Source organism: Sceloporus occidentalis, unplaced genomic scaffold, assembly GCF_023333645.1.
Source record: "Sceloporus occidentalis isolate IW3139 unplaced genomic scaffold, rSceOcc1.0.p SCAF_5, whole genome shotgun sequence".
NCBI lineage: Eukaryota > Metazoa > Chordata > Lepidosauria > Squamata > Phrynosomatidae > Sceloporus > Sceloporus occidentalis.
In genome coordinates, this window is record NW_028316985.1 from 186,182,818 (window position 1) to 186,200,124 (window position 17,307).

Genomic DNA, 17,307 nt, shown 5'->3' on the forward strand with positions numbered 1-17,307 from the left:
ATCTCTCCCATTTTCGTTGCTACTCTGAAATACCAAAGGCCATGAGATGCCACAGTTCTAAGCTAAACTGGGCTTCCACTCTTTGACTCTAGTAGGCTTCCTCTTGTTTCATCCTCTGAATGCACTGTAAGGAGGCTGGCATACTCTTGGTCAGTTACAATGACATAGGTTAGACATAGGACATCATAACTTCTTGTATTTTCATTTGGCCATGACCAAATACCCTGCGAGCCACCTTAGGTTACCGAAACTGCACCACAATTTGTTTTGATGGGAGAATGCATTAGCACAATAGGAGTAGCAAGATGGCTCTGAGGCAACATTAAGAGTTGAGGCCTTTAAACCTTTTTGTACCAGGTCTAAACATACTAGAAATTCCAGAGTTCAAAAATGAAGAAAGATCAGAACGCTGGAAACAACAGGGCAATAAATGTAGCCATCCTAAAACAAAGAGGTGACATCTGCGGTCAGTAGGACCCTCTAATATCCAAATGTTTGACAAATGCCAGGCCAGTCTTTACCACCTAAATCAAAAGAATAGATTTAAATCTCAAATGCTACGTTTGTGCCTATGTGCCCTTAGCACTTCATGGCTAAAATCCATCTGATCTGTTTTGGACAGACAGTTTTTGCACTGGGCAACTTCTCTGGGGCTACCTGACCAGGCATCTTTTTCAGAATGGAGTTTGATATCAAAGTTTAACAAGGGACAAAAAGGGGGGCCATCCAGGCACTAACAGTTAAAAGTCAGTCAGCCATTCAGAGCCATGGAGGTCTGTTATGCTGCCAAGCAAGGTGCTGCAGGATGGCATGACCACCAGCCCTGTTCCACCAGCAAGCAAGGCTGTGAAAAGCAGAAGGAAGGACCCCTGTCACAGCTCTTCATCACACCATTATTTGCTGATGGGAAGGGGCTGGTGAAATCACCCTGAAGCACCCTGCCTTGTCAACAGAATAGACCTCTGTCATGCCACATGGTCAACTGGCTTTCAAGGTGGATTTCAGGGCTTGAATGTGGGATTAAATTGTAGCTTCAAAATCATAGCTACATGTTTGATGGAGGATTGACTGACATCTTCTTAGTGGCATATGCAAGTCTTGAGTTCAGCATACGCTTGCATATGTCTTTGGGGCTGGGGGTCACTGTGGAGGTTGGCATGCTTTGTCCATGATGCCTACAAAATCCTGGCCAATATGTTAGGGTTCCCAGGAAGACAGCATCCAGTATCTGAGAAAGTAGAGACAATGGCCCGAAACAGATAGGCAAAAAGCGCCGTCATGGGGCCGATTTTAGGGCTCAGGAAAGCAGAGCATCCCCACGCTCCCCAGCCCTACCATGACATAATGGCTTGCCTCATTCAAATGGGGGCCTCCATGATGGCATATGTGTGGTGCAGCATCCAAATGGCACTTCGCCGTGCAGACATCATCAGCACATGCGAGGGTGCCAATGGCACCACACACACCCTAAGAAGAACCCTCTGGGAGTGAGCTCCCATTTAGTTGGCCTCCGTCTCGCCATCCCTTTTCCCTTTCTATATCCCCCCAGTGTCTTCAGATTTCATTCTTTTCTCCTACTCTTTTGTAAGACAAATGTGTGAGTTCTGACTTAAACCCAGAGCTGAAGAACCAAAGAAAAACCAAACAAGATGGTTCCGCGCAAAGCATTGATGTGACGAAGGTATTTGGCAACCAAGACGAGGAAAGTCTGAGGAACTTGGAAGCTGAAGCGGGGTGCCGTACAGGTGTGACAAACCATGACCGGGAAGGTGCTTATCTCCTGAGTTGCCATGAAGAGGAACTGACAGGACAACGGAGTGCTCTGAACAGAACGAGAGACTTTGAACAGAACAAGTTGCTTGGAACAGCCTGTCTTACCTCCCAAAAGAGAAAATTGAGTAATGGGCTGCAATATTGCAAGACTTCAGCAGCCAAAAGCCAGAGAGAAGGAAAAGTATAAAGACCCTGGACTTTCATCTCCAGTTTGTTGGCATCTACCACGGCAATGGTGTCATCCCCAACCTTCGAGAACAACTGATCAATGTTCGGCGGAAGGAAAGTGTGTGTGAGTATTGTATGAATGTGTGAGTGAAAGAGCTCTTGATAATCAATGTTTGTGTTACTTTTGTGATTCAATAAATGTTACATGCATGGTGTTTAAAACCAAATTTGGTGTCTCAATGTCTTTGTCAGCCCTGCTCTGAATAAGCCCAAGGAGGGAGAGGTTTTCATTATATGGTCTCAGGATAAACAGGTTGTCCTTTACAAACTTGGGCATAACACTTTCACATTGTTTTTCTCAGCATCTACATATTCACATTAATGGGTTGGTTTTTTTTTTACTGTGTTCATAACTGTGGAATAGGTCATGATGCCATAATAATTGACAACAAAATAGCTCTTCTTTATACTTTTTACAATCACTATTTTTTTTTAATGAGAAGGAGAATTTTTGAGATAAGATACATTGATAGATACTCTCTTAGTGGTCTATGGCATAAATCTTTCATGCTTTATCCTTTGTCACTCAGGTCTCTTTCAGGCCTCAAAGAAGCAGGATGTGCAAGGCGTTGAAGTCACAGAGAGGAGTTCTTCCGTGCCGTGTTTCCAAAAAGTGGCAAACGAAGAGGCTTGCCCAAGGGCTTTTGCTGTGAAATTGAGCTTCACCTAATATTTTATTTTTTAAAAAATTTGCATAGAGATCAGGAAATCCAGATTTTAAGAAATCATCCTCGGATCCGGATCCATCCTACATGCCGCACGTCTTTTCTTAAGACAGCTAACGTTGTTCCAGCACTTCCCTTTGCTACATTTGTTTATAATTGCAACGCAGTCTTCATCTATAGCATAATTAACAGCCGGCATGTTTTTTGCCCAGTAACTGAAAAGAAGAAACAATACAAATTAAACCTGACCTTTGTTCTGGACCATGCGGTGTAAAGAACCAAAAGGACAGGGCTTAGTTTGGAAATCATAGCTAGTGTAGAATAAGTTGGCATGACTTCCCACGTTTCTATATGTAACCTTTTTACAGAGGGAACCACAGTGACAGACTATTTGATGTTGAGCCTTTGAGTTTAAGGTACTATTGGCATATGTATCTTAAACTCAAAGGCTGTGTGTGTCCTAACTTGAGGAGTTGGGATGCTCTGATGAGGAAAATATTGGCTCAATGACAATTTTTGCTATTTGGGATGTTTTCTGTGCACAAAATCCCACTTTTTAGCAGAGAAAACTGCATTTTGTTTGCAGAGAGCACGTTTCCTGGGCAGAAAAGATGGTTTTTGCACAGAAGAGAACATTCCTACTCAGATTAATATTGTTTTCCTTGTAGGGGTGGTGGTAGATGTTTTTACAATGAATCAGGGGCTTGACAGACTGCCCCAAAGGAGCAGCGAGATGCCGCCCCTTTCCTAAGCGGATTGGGGCTGTGGCAACCACACACCGTGGCCCCGATCCGGCCTTTTGAGGGTGCAAAAAGGAGCCGCAAAAAGCAGCTCCTTTTTGTGCCCTCAAAAGGGTGCCATAGCTATGGCGGCACAGCTATACGGTGCTACTTTGGCGCGGCATCATATGGACGCAGCACCAGAGGAGCACCCAGGCTGGCCTTTCAGGCAGGTCTATACAGTCCTGAACTCTGAATACCTAGGGGAAATGGTTTGTGAAAAGAATAAAATATATCAGAGAACTTGTCTTATCAACATTATTCAACCTGACACTGAGGTCTTTAGTGAAGGCAGTCCTGATGCATCCCCATGAGCTACAAGCCCATTTAGAGATAATAGAGCAGTTACCACATTATCTCTGGGAATCCATGTCAATTGGGTTTTTTTACTTCCCGGGTTCCAGTCCAGGATCTTTTCTTCTTCTGCCTCTGCAGTTGGAGCACAAAACTGAATTATGATTATATGGACTGGTTTTCCCTAATGTTTTAGGGACTCGACAGACCTGCAGCCTCCCCTTTTAGCGCTGGACTGGGGCTGCAGCAACTACATGCTACAACCCCGATCTTGCCTTTCCACGGCTCAAAAAGGAGTTGCAAAAAGCAGCTCCTTTTTGAGCCCCAGAAAGGACACCATAGCCACCAGCATGCAGCTTTTCTGCACTCCTTTGGCATTGAGTCATGTAGATGCAGTGCCAGAGGAGGACCGTGATGCTACACACCATGTGGTGCATTGCGTGGCGTTACGCCAGCCTGGACACAGAGTCAGGGCAAATGTCATGTGGATGCCATGCACCAACTCCACCCCCAGGCTGGCCTTAATGGCCGGTCTGAACATCCATTTATTGCTAGGATCTGGTCAGACTTTGCATTGTGTCATTACCAAAGAGGTAATTTAAGGGACAGTCTGAAGTTATGCAGGACAAACTGTGGGTGAATCCACTGTAGAAATAATGCAGTTTGACACCACTTTAAGTGCTGTAGCTGCTTCCTATGGAATTCTGGGATGTGCAGTTTTACAAGGTCTTTAGCCTTCTCTGCAAACTATCAATCCCAAGATCCTGTCAGATGGAGCCATGGTTGTTAAAGTGGTGTCAGACTGCACTATTTCTACAGTATAAATGCACCCAGAGACGTTTTCAGGTAGCTGTCTCCTTCCAGAGTGAAAATTCACCTGCAGCTCTTGGGATGGATGAATCTAGAGGCTGTGGCATGAAGTTGGGGTGTTACAATCCTGGTCTTCAAGGCAGTTGGACCTTTTCTCTCCAATAGCATCATAGACTACCTCTGAGCAGGGGCACTCCTTTCTTTTGAGGGGAAAGTAAATCCTGTGCTAGAGTCTACATTTAGTGTGCATGCAAGGAATATGGACTTTCCTTAGAGACTTCCTGAGAAGCCTTTCTGCAGTGAAAGCTGTAGAGAAATTTTGGCCACAGATTTACCTGTTGGTAAGTGTTACATTCTCAGATACCCATATCCACTCGTTTCTAATCTTCTGGAGCCCAATCCAAATCCCATTTTCTGAACGGAGAGATAGTGCCTCTAAAAAAATCTGTGAAAGAAACAAAGAAACAGGAATCTCATCCCAGAGCCTTTCTGGACTACCATTGTCACATGTGTTGCTTCATTCGCCACACTGAGAGAGATCACACAAAATGGAGGACTGAGGCCTTGATTCAGGAAGAGAGAAACAGTTGATTCCCCTTGAGCTAGGGAAAAGCAGAAGGTATATAAAACAGCTACAATCCTTTTAGTGTGGAATATCTGCATTCAGTTCAAAGTTGCAGACATGGAGTTGCATTTGTGCATCATTACACATAGGTTGTGCAAGAGAACATTGCATGTGGTTGTGCGCTGTGTGTGGTTGCACATTTTTCATTGCCCCTACAGATGTGCATGCACATTTGGTTGTGCAGTGTTGCAAGGCTCTAATGTACAAGGCAGCACTGCATAATTACTGCATAACTCCTGGTTATAATCCAGTTAGGCTCCATCTTCTTCGTGCTAGATCTGAAGTCACTCTTTTTCTGAAGAGGTAGCCTCTCTGGATAAAGAAAGGAAAACTAACATAGAGGAAATAGATTGCGGCCACAATCCTACATTAGTGTGGTGGAGCATACATCTGCCCCCTTCACCTTCTATCCCAATCCAAGCATCATTTTCCATGCTGGAACCACCAACATAGATACCTGGGGGTTTGTGCTACCCAGGGAGTATCTAGCAATAATTCTGCAACTGAGTGAAGAAAGTATACATCATTCTCTTGGGTGTCCATATACTCATATGTTCTAGCCAGAGTACTATTGGGCAACAGATATATTCAGTTCATGGTAGCCGCCTCAATTGCATTTTGTAGAGAGGAGAGATAAACATAAATATTATTATTATTATTATTATTATTATTATCATTTCATATAGGGCTATATCCTCTTGATAGCCCTGACTAGAGTAGACCCATTAAATCAATGGGATTTACCTACATATCAAGTTACCGTTAACCATTAACTACCATAATTCTACTCTCATTGGGACTAACCAACAGAATTGTTACCATACAGTTGGACATTTTGGGATGGGACATAACTATTTGTCATTGCCTCCAACATACCCCTTTCTCGACTGGGATTGCAGAAACAACCACTGTCCTCTCTCCATATGGGCTGATTGACTATTCGGTGGCACAATGCCAGAATACAGCAGAAGAGTGGTGTGGCACAAGCAACATGAAACGATGTGGATGTAGGTTTGCACTATGCACAAACCATGTAGGATCTCAGTCATAGTTATAACAACCCTATTTAATAAGAATAGTTGTACCATGCCTTCCAAATTTCCCAGGACATGTGTGGCCAAGCAACATTAGAGTGTGGTCTAAAGTTAAGAGAGTTCGCTTTTGCCTGGACTACTGGGAAGGTCAAAATTTCATCCTCTCCTCTCCTCTGACCCTTCTGAGTTAATGGAGTTCAAACTACTTTTGTATTTTGAACTCAGTTTGCAGCAACTGGCATGAGCTGAGCACAAAGTAGGTTCTCTAAGACCCTCAAAAAGGAAAACTGTTCCTGAAAATTTCATCCAACAAGATATGTATCATTAGTCCCTTTTAACAGCAATAGAGCTATACAGACCTCTCTGATATACTCACTATACACACACCAACTGCCCTGACTCTCTCTTCTCTCACAGCAATCATGAGCCACATATGTTGACAGTTAGTTGGGACTTCTATACCCTTGTCTGATGCAACCTCAGGGCAAGGTTGCTCATACACTACATCATTGTACATTATCTCATTATGCTTAGACATACACACAGGTGTAGCCCAATACGCATGTAAGTGTCTGGCGTCTTCCAGGACATTCATCTCCAAATGTCCTGGCCTTGTCACGCCAACCACACACCCTTCATGACAGTGCAGTTCAGCGGATCTAATTTCACTTTATATCATGGTGACAAGTATCTGGTATCTGTCGGTGGTTTCCCATCCAAGTGCTAAATACCCTAAACTAGGCACCAGATCCTTCCTGACGGATTTTGGAAGCCAAGCAGGGTCAACCTCGGTTAGAAATTGGTCAATGCATACCTCTATTAATATCAGTCATCATGACGGCTTTGGTTACTTCTTATCATTTCATTGCACTGCTTACCTCCGTATTGTCACTAGGGACTGTAGCCAGAATTGTCTTTAGTCTTTTACATTCTTCTTGAGCCTCCTTGAAAATCCTTTCTTTCGAGTCAAGGTAATAGAGGCTGCCATTAAATGCCTTCCAACCTTCATTGATTTTTTTAACAATATCATCTTTGAGACAAACAGGGAAAGAACAGAAAGCGTAAGTGGTTTTATTAGGGCCAGTTTGTAGGCTCCACACCCCCTCTCTCAGTTCCTTTTAATATATGGCCCAGTAATCTCAATCAGGTACTTAGTTAGTATGCTTAACTAAGTAACTTCTCCTGGTCCAACACCTTCCCCCTCGAACGTGACGGAAACGTCATTCAGCTAAGTTCCAATCACTGGCACGATGAACCTCTGGCTGTATCTCCACTGCATAAATAATCCAGTTTGATACCCCTTTAACTGCTATGGCTCAGTGCTATGGAATTCTGGGATCTGAGACATTTAATTGTCTCTCCTAAGAGCTATGGTGCCAAAATAAATTACAGATCCCAGGATTCTGTAGCGTTAAGCCATGGCACTTAAAGTGCTGTCAAACTGGATTATTTCTTCAGTATGAAAGCAGGTAGTGGTGGTAGCTGGAGTTATCATCATTGCAATAGTGTCAGAGTCGTGCCTGTATTCACAGTGACTATAGACCAGTTACAGATGAGTTAACCTAGGTATGTTTTCTGTATTCACAATCACTACTAAGTCATGATTGTGACACTATTGCCATGATGGTAACTCCGCCCCAGCCCACTTTACTAGATGCCAGCTGCATGAGGAAAAGGAGGGTGTTTATCACAAAGGGGCTGTTCTCACTTGTGATTTAAAACCAATTTAAATACAGCGGTTCATTTTAAAGCGATTCAAATTACAGCGAGTGTTATCCCACTTTTCAATTCGCTTTATTTGTATCATTCCCATTTACTTAACGTTTTATTTTAATTCGCTGTAATTGACCCTGTTTCGTCCCCATTCAAGGATGAATCGGTGTATATTTAAACCGGTTTTGTTACTTTTTCGTTCACATTCACTTGTTTCGGCTGTCAATCAAAGCGACATCATGACGTCACATTAATTCGGAGTAACATACACCGATGTAGCCTGTACCTGCGTTCCCACTACCTGGCCGTTTTTAATTCATTATAAATTCCTATTTAAATACTCCGAATCCTATCCCGAATCAAGGAAAAATTGTAGGTTCGACCCTTCTATTTTTTTAACCCGGATTATACACCATTAACACGGATTAAATAAAAATTGGGTTTATGATTCAGATTTTAGTGGGAACGATTGCGGGTTACTCCAGAACTGTTCTAGAGTTAATTCAGTTTCTAATAGGAACGCTATACCTTGGATTCGATTTGTAACACGGAGTATAAGCCAGTGAGAACAACCCCACAGAGGTTTTTGCAGCTTTTTGCAGCTCAGTTCTGAGGTGACTGCGGGTCCAACGAAAATGAATTCACGTTATAACACAAATGTGTTATCAGGTGCTATTCCTTTCTATGGGAGCTGCTTCCGTAGCGCTTCTGCGGTGAATCCAAAGTGCTTCCTCATTTTGATGAATTTGGAAAAAAGTGAATTCACAGAAATCGCTTCCAAACTCATTTTGATTTCATTCCGAATTGGTCTGGTGTGGAATGCAACTTTGCTTCTGCTCTGGGACACTACCGCAAACCCCCCGGGTTGCAAATTTCCCATGATGCAGCACTGCAATTTCCCCCATTTCCTTTCAATGGCCCTTTCACTTTCAGGGCAACTTTCAGGGCAACTCCTTTTTTATATGTGTGTATGTGCATGAATGTGAATATACAGATATGTCTGTCTGTCTGTCTGTCTGTCTATCTATCTATCTATCTATCTATCTATCTATCTATCTATCTGTGTGTTGAAATTGCTGAAATGGAAGGGAAAATAAAAAAGGGCGATGAAGAAGACACAGAAATATCCATGAGGCAAATATTCATGCAATTACGCAGAACAGGGAATAAGAACTTGTGCCCCTTTTCACCCCGGAAACGTACAAGGTCAGGATGCGTTCAGACCCCCACTGAGCATGCGCAAGGGTGCCGATTCGAATTGTTGAATCCCACCGGTGTGGTAATACAATGTGCACTCACTCTGCTTTGCTTGAATCTGCATCACGTGACTTGCCTTGGATTCAGTTACCCCTCAGTTCGGAAGGGCAATGGAAGGGCAACCAGGTGTGATAAAACATTCACGTTATAACGTGAATTCGCATAGCTGAACCAAGAGTCACCCCGGATCTGAGCTGCAAAAACCTCAGCGTGATAAACACCAAGGTCCACTTTGCCAGGAGTGAGCAGGAGAGGTTGCTGAGATAATTATACATAACTAAGTTGCTGGTAGAGAATAATAGTCAATGCTTTTTGGTGCTTTATCCAGGCATAGATTCACCAGCTGACTGACACAGGAGCCACCAGTCTCTACTGATATATGCATTTTTTTTTGTATTTAAGTTCAAGTGGTCTGATCAGACAGAAGAAAGATCCATCCCAGTTATACTGAAAGTGAAAAATCTTCCTTTTCTAAACCACTGCTTCTCACCTCTTCCAGTTTGCTCTAGAGAAAGGCAGAGGACCAACACTGCCCCAGTAGAGATGGCTGGCTCCATGTCACCCATCTTTCACCCTCGTCGGTGCTGCAGCAGCCACACCGCGTGGCACCGACTCACTGCCAAAAAGAAGCCGCTCTAAGCTTTTTGGTGGCGCTGTAAAGGGGAAAGGGCGCTGCCATGACGCCACTTCCTGGAAGTGACGTTCAGACGTTGCACAGCGAAGACGTCATCATGGTGGCCGCAGTGTGGACAGGAGGCTACCATGATGACGGAGTCCATACGGATTAGGGTTCCAGAGCATAAGGTTGGTGCACACTATGGAACCCTAGAATCGGCACAGGCACGCCTCTCCCTGCCCATCTGTACTGGGCCAAAGTCTGAGCTACACTCTATTTTACTATGGATCCCTCTTCAGGCATATCACCTTCCTTAAGGGATATCAACTTCCTTAAGCCCCATTTCTCTGCTTCCCGATATTCCATATCTCTCTTTCTGTTAGGGTTGTATGGTTCTTGAAGCTGAATTGGTATTGTGTGTCTGTTTGCACTCCTGCATATTTCTAAACAAAACCTTCTTACTCCGTGAAACTGGACTCTCTCCACAGTTAGTGTTGGTATACATGGGTGAAAAGATCTCCTAAGTCACCCACCTCTTGCAGGCCTCCTTTGAGCTAAATAATTCCTCAACTTTTTTAGGGAGATGCTGACATAGTGCTGGGGACCCCTAAGTTCCCCACCACCCTTTAGGGTAACCAAGTGGGTTGTCATAGCAGTCATATTCTTCTCCATCCTTGTGTCAACATAACATACCAGTCATATCTTGCAGTTCTTGAATGTTCCTCTTGGAATTCATTAAGACACCTCCCAGTTCTAAAGCTTCATTGAGTATCTCTTGATCTAAATGGTTTGCAAGAGTTCACATCAGGGGATTCTCCAATAACTACATGCACAAACAAGCATACAAACACACAAACATTTCCCCGCATCTTATTACATATATCCCAAACAGCCTTGCACTTCCCACTTCAGAGATACGACTATGTTAATAACATCATACGCTTTATCCCTCTAGTGGAGGGACCTTTCCTGAATTCAGGGTATAATGTGGCTGAACAGGGAGGAAAGCAGCATAGTGTGAAAATCCTACAATCTATTAGGAGAGTTGCAGAATCACAGAGTTGGAAGGGACACCAAGATCCATCCAGTCCAGCTCCTTCAGTCATGCAGGAAGGCACAGTAAAAGCCCTCCTGACAGATGGCCATCCAGCACCTGTCTAAAACTCAAAAGAAGGAGACTCCACCATCCTCATAGTCAGGGTATTCCACTGTGGAATAGCTCTTACTGTCAGGAAGTTCTTCCTAATGTTTTGATGGAATCTCTTTTCTTGTTGTTTGACTCTATTGCTCCACAATTCAAAAAGGATGTTGAGAAGGTGGAGTGTATCCAGAAGAGAGTGACCAAAATGGTGAAGGGTCTGGAAACCATGCCCTGTGAGGAGAGACTTGGGGAGCTGGGCAAGCGTAGCCTGGAGAAGAGATGGTTAAGGGCTATATGATAGCCCTGTTTAAGTATTTGAAGGGATGTCACACTGAGGATGGGGCAAGCTTTCTTTGTGCTCCTCCAGAGAACAGGACCCAGAATAATGGATGCAAGCTACAAGAATACAGATTTCATCGAAACATTAGGAGGAACTTCCTGACAGTGAGAGCTGTTCAACCATGGAAGACACTGGTGGAGTCTCCTTCTTTGGAGGTTTTTAAACAGAGGCTGGGTGGGCATCTGTCAGGGATGCTTTGAATATGAGTTCCTGCATGGCAGAGCATTGGACTGGTTGGCCTTTGTGGTCTCTTCCAACTCTATGATTCCATGAACTCTAAATATATGAACCCCCTATTATATATTCAATATATTCACTTCATCTTTAATATACTAAATATCTTAAATGCACCATTAAACACCCAAAGAAGATGAAATAAGAAGCCATCTATGGATTGTCTATTCTACACACCAGATGACGCAATACATTTCTCGTGTCATCTTTGAGATGTACAATTTAATAATGGTATAGGTCTCATGGACTCTTTCCCAATCCATTTCTTCAGACGATGGCAAGGTTATCACCAGGGTTAGCAATCATGCATCTCTCCAACCATTGCTAGATGTCAAGTCCCAGTAGCCTGCCAGCTCTAACAGTCAGTGGTGATGAATGCTGGGAGTTGCAGTTCAACATCGGAGTCAAGTGATTCCCACCACAGATCTAAATCCATTGGTCACAGGACTCCAGGTACAATATATCCAAAGCAGAACAGAGTGAAATTATTATCCACCCACCATTAGTAAATGACTGTTTTTAAGGTATAAAAGGAGAGGATGAGGAGTAATAGGATCCAGCAACACTTTAAGACTACTGAGTTTATTTTAGAATGAGCTTTTGTGGTTTTCAATCTATTTTTCCAGGTGCATTGACGGATATCATCAGTGTCTGCATGTTGTGCATTTCAGTTCCCTCCGATCTCTGTGTCTAAAAACCCACCATCCATATATGACCTAGAGATGTGGGGAGAGAATATCTTGCTATTGCTGAGATGTCCAATCATTTCTGTAAGGCAACTGAGGCAAATGTGTAAAACAGCAACTGGATCCAGGCCAGTATGTGTTTAAATTGTTCCGCTGCAGCCCCTCCACCCAACTGGCCACCAAGCTGGCATAACTGGAAATTAATTATCCTGGGGTAAATATTCTGAAAAGCAATGGAGGAGAAGACCCCATCACAGATTATTGCTTACCACTCAATGTGCTCAAAGACCTGTTGCGGCCAACCATAAATGTCCGAATCCTTGCCATTGCCGTATTTTTATCATTTATTTCTTTTCTCCGAACGTAATCTAATAGGAAGGAAGGTAGAAAACATGGTGGTCAGGGACACTGCCACTTCTGCCAGAGGGACACTATGGTCCTGTCCTACTCTTCCAGCCTGGTTTCCCTGCTCTTGACCAAGGGAAACAATAACTTCAAGACACAGTGCCTTGGAGCATGTGCAGAGGCTCTTCATATAGCTTCTCAGAAACATCCCAGCCAGCAGGAAGGAGAGGCCTGGATCCTACTGACAGTCCCAACTAAAGTAGACTCACTGAATCAACTGTTGAGTAATGAGACACGGCGAACAAACATCCCAGTGTTTGAATAGGTTTATTCCAATTGGGACCACCAGGAGATTAAGATGAGAGCTTCTCCCTCTTTCACTCCATCTGTCCCTCTTTCACTCCCTTTGCAGTGTGGCTCAGTGGGCAATGAAATGCTGGCTTGCTCACTGCAAGAGAGCATCTCCATACTCTGATTTTGTGCACATATCCTTGATTTTCTAGTTATTGAAATTACACACACACACAACCTCCTTTTTTTCTGTTAAAGTTGGCTCCCAGATTTGAAAATCAATTTGAGAGTTGAAGGCGGAACCTTGATTGGAGACTTGAATACCGTTCCTGCTGGATGGCATAGCATCCTATATAATGGCATCCTATACTAATACCATTCAGTATTTACTATGTCAAAAGCTGGATGTACAACAGTGTAAACTTTGAATTTCACATTTACAGTCATGGCATCATTGCATCCACTGAAAGGACCCCAGAAAACTTACTGGGACCTGTGGCAACTCTCTGTTGCAAAGCAACACTCCATCACTTCCAAAATCCCTAAACTGGTGGGACTGCCTGGCTTCTAAGGTAAATTTGGTTTGGGTGGCATTGGGGACATGATGATGGAGCTCCATCACTGCAGCTTTGGCTACATCCGCACTGCAGAAATAATCCAGTCTGATGCCACTTCAACTGCCATGATTCAGTACTATGGAATTCTGGGAATTGTAGTCTTGCAACACATTTAGCCTTCTTTGTCAGAGTGCTCTGGTATACAACAAGACTACATTTCCTAGGATTCCATAGCATTGAGACATAGCAGTTAAAGTGGTGTCAAACTGGATTATTTCTGCAGTGTGGATGCAACCTGAGTCTCCCAATGCAAGACCTTGGCCAAGTCCAACCAGGGAAATCCTGAAAGCATCTCTGAAGAGCTGAAACTTACACACTGCAAACAATCCAATGGAGCAGATAAACATGGTGACAGACAACACTCCTACACCAAATTTCCACCAGTCAAAATCTTCATCCTCTTCCTCATCAGGCAATGTTCCAGGAAGGACTAAAAGAAAGAAATTATCCACTCTTAGCAAATATCCCAATATGATATCCCTTCAAATATTTAAACAGGGCTTTCATATCATCTCTTAATCTTCTCTTCTCCAGGCTGAACATCCCCATTTCCCTAAGTCTTTCCTTATAGGGCATGCTTTCTAGACCCTTCACCATTTTAGTCGCCCTCCTTTGGACACATGGCTCCAGTTTCTCAACACCCTTTTTGAATTGTGGTGCTCAGAACTGGAAACAAGATTCCAGGTGGGGCCTGACCAAAGCAGAATAGAGTGGCACTGTTACTTCCCTTGATCTAGATATTGATGCAGCCTAGAATTGCATTGGCCTTTTTAGCTGCTGCATCACACTGTTGTCTCATGTTCAACTTGTGGTCTACTAGGACTCCTAGATCCCTTTCACATATACTTTTATCAAGCCAGGTGCCCCTCATCCTATATCTATGCATTTTATTTTTTCTGTCTAAATGCAGTGCCTTACATTTCTCCTTGCTGAAATCCATTTTGTTAGTTTTGGCCCAGCTTTCTAAGGTCATTTTGAATGTTGATTGTCTTCCCTGGGGCATTATTAAAGTCACTTGTATAATAATTGGGCTTCACTGAATGGCTGGTAAAGGGATGCATGGGGGTGGGTTGTTTTTGTGTTGTTTTGTTTTTCCTTTTTGGTTTCTGGAGGTTTGTGAAGACCTCCGTTATCAACTGCTGTGATGGTTAGGACAACTAAGCAAAGCAGACCTGGAAAAAGAGGAAAAACAACCAAAGAAGAATCAATGGTTTTGAGAACAGTGAAATAAATGAGCCCATCATATGCTTATGTTTGATGTATGTGTACTTAGATTTAAGTTCCAAGACGTCCTGCTAGCCATTTCTCCCTGATCTCAGAATAAAGCTTGCTGATCATCCACAGAAGCCTGAATTACTGAGCCTGGGGGGAAAGTTCAACTAGTTTCTGATGTAGGTTCACCCTGGGATGTTCATATGATAGAAACGACTTGAAGGCACAAAATAACAACAACAGCTAAGCACCCTCTCCTGGAAGGGACCTCCAATAGGACTGAGGCCAGCACGTTCTTGTATTCTTGTAAACAGATAATAAGAGCCAAAAGCATCTTACCTTTTCCTGGTGCTTTTGACAGACGTCTTGCTTCTGACGGACGTCTTGGTTCTGACGGACGTCTTGGTTCTGACGGACGTCTTGGTTCTGACGGACGTCTTGGTTCTGACGAACGTCTTGGTTCTGACGGACGTCTTGCTACTGACTCACGTCTCACTGCATCCTCCATTTTATTTCCTCATTCTCAATGCGATCTTAAAACTGGAGCTTCCCTGTGGCTATACAGAATCATAGAATCATAGAACTGGAACTCAAGGGATACCAAGTCCAACCCCATTCTGCCATGCAAAGACCCAGAATCAAAGCACCCCTGAGAGATGGCCATCTAGCCTCTGTTTAAATGCCTCCCAAGGAGGAGAATAAATTGGAATATAAGGAAATACATTTTTCAAATGACATCTCAGGACACATATGTTATCAAAGGGCTCTTCATAGACAAGAACATTGGAAACCAAATAGAAAAAAAATTAAATATCTCCCACACTGTGTTCCAACTTGATTTTTTAAGATACAGGGACTCTGAAGAGATTACTAATACCCCAGTGCAGTAGAGTGGAGGAGACCATTTCTCAGAGCCTTCTCCCCAGATAAGAAAGGGTTGAATGTGGAAGGAGATACAGGTCCAAAGCGCACTGCAGAAACAGTCCAGTTTGAGACCACTTTAGCTGCCCTGGCTCAATGCTAGGGAATACTAGGAACTATAAACATTTAGCCTTCTCTGTCAGAGAGCTCTGGGGCCACCATAAACTACAATTCCCAGGACTTCCTAGCACTGAGCCAGGGCAGTCAAAGCGGTCCCAAACTGGGTTATTTCTGCAGTGCGTTTTGGATCACACTCACATTTTAATGAAAGTTTACATCACAAGTGATGCGATGGCAACTGTACAGTGGGATGGGCAGCTGGGAGAGAAGTGCGAACCTTCCAGATGTTTCTGGGAGAGGTTTTTTAATATGCCTGGATGCAACACAAGGCTTGTGTCTGTCTGTCTGTCTGTCTGTTGGCTTTCGTCTTTTGCTCTAGTGGGCAGACCATTAAGAGGCTGGTGCAGCTGGACCATGGAGTCCAGGCTCCCAGCAAAGATATCAAGAACCCCATCTGATCTGTGAGTAAGGTTAGGAGGCTGTAACAGTCAGCGGCATCAGGATTTTTAAATTTATTTTCCTGGTTTGGCTGAAGTGGTTGTACTCTGTAACTTGTATTTTCTGTCTTTCATGTAATGATATCCTTTTGCTCTAGAACTCTTAGGAAAAAAATTCCTTTAAAGTACTCTGCCTCTGCGCTCCTTTTTGTGTATCATTGGGTTGGACAATACCAATATCCCAGCAATGTCCCAATGTGTTGTTAAAGAGTAACAAGGTAATCATTTCATCGTGGCAACAAGTTTTGTGAAGCAGGAAGACACAGTCAAAGCAGGCCTAACAGATGGTCATCCAGACTCTGTTTAAAAACCTCCAAGGAAGGAGACTCAACCACCCTTCGAGGAAGTATATTCCTCTATCTAACAGTCCTTACTCTCAGGAAGTTCCTCCTAATATTTAGGTGGAATCTCTTTTCCTGCAGCTTGCATCCATTGTTCCTGGTCCTATTCTCTAGAGCAGCAGAAAACAAGTTAGCACCATCTTCAAGATGACATCCCATCAAATATTTAAACATGGCAATCGTGTGAACCCTTAACCTTCTCTTTTCCTGGCTAAACATACCCAGTTTCCTTGGAGGCCTTGCGTGCAAAACTCCAAGCTCCCATCCCTGCAACTCTCATTTTAAAAAAAGATATCCAGTAGGAAGACAGCATGTTCTTGGCAACATTCCCACCTGACTTTCTAGGTGTAGGTTAATGTGAAGGAGCACCCCACCCAGCACTGCTCCCACCGTCTGGGTACCGTTTGCCTGTTGTGATTCCTTCCTGATGTTGCCCCTTCTTTCAATGGCTTCCACCATCATTCTCTTTCATGCAGGACATTCCAGAACTCTTCCCAGTCGCCTTCTGTTGTGCTGTGACTGGAACTTGCAAGTGACCAATCAGCATTCCATGTGGAACAGAAGCCAGAGAAAGTAGGTGTGCTTCTTCTTCATTGGCTCAGGGGCCGCCATCCTCTCCTTCCAAAGACCTCAACCATGGGAATTTCGTGCAACACAGCTGATTTCTGGGCAGTGCTAAGGATGGACTTAGATCCATCATGGGTTTCGCTACTCCCAAGGAGCCAGTGTGATGCTGTGGCTTGATCTTTGGACTATGACTCTGAAGACCAAGGTTTAAATCCTGCCATGGAAATCCACTGGATGACCTTGGGCAAGTCACACTTTCTC

The 17,307-nt window shown here is 43.6% G+C and overlaps 1 long non-coding RNA gene across 1 annotated transcript; it reads right to left on the reverse strand.

Annotated features, from left to right (window-relative positions):
* Positions 1 to 7,154: 7,154 nt before the first annotated feature.
* LOC149313300 (uncharacterized) lies at positions 7,155 to 13,844 on the reverse strand. Its single transcript, XR_016281460.1, has 4 exons — positions 13,762 to 13,844; positions 12,465 to 12,563; positions 10,488 to 10,574; positions 7,155 to 7,238 (listed from the first exon to the last, which is right to left on the reverse strand). It is a non-coding gene; the product is annotated as an uncharacterized LOC149313300 (long non-coding RNA).
* Between the last annotated feature and the right edge of the window lie 3,463 nt (positions 13,845 to 17,307).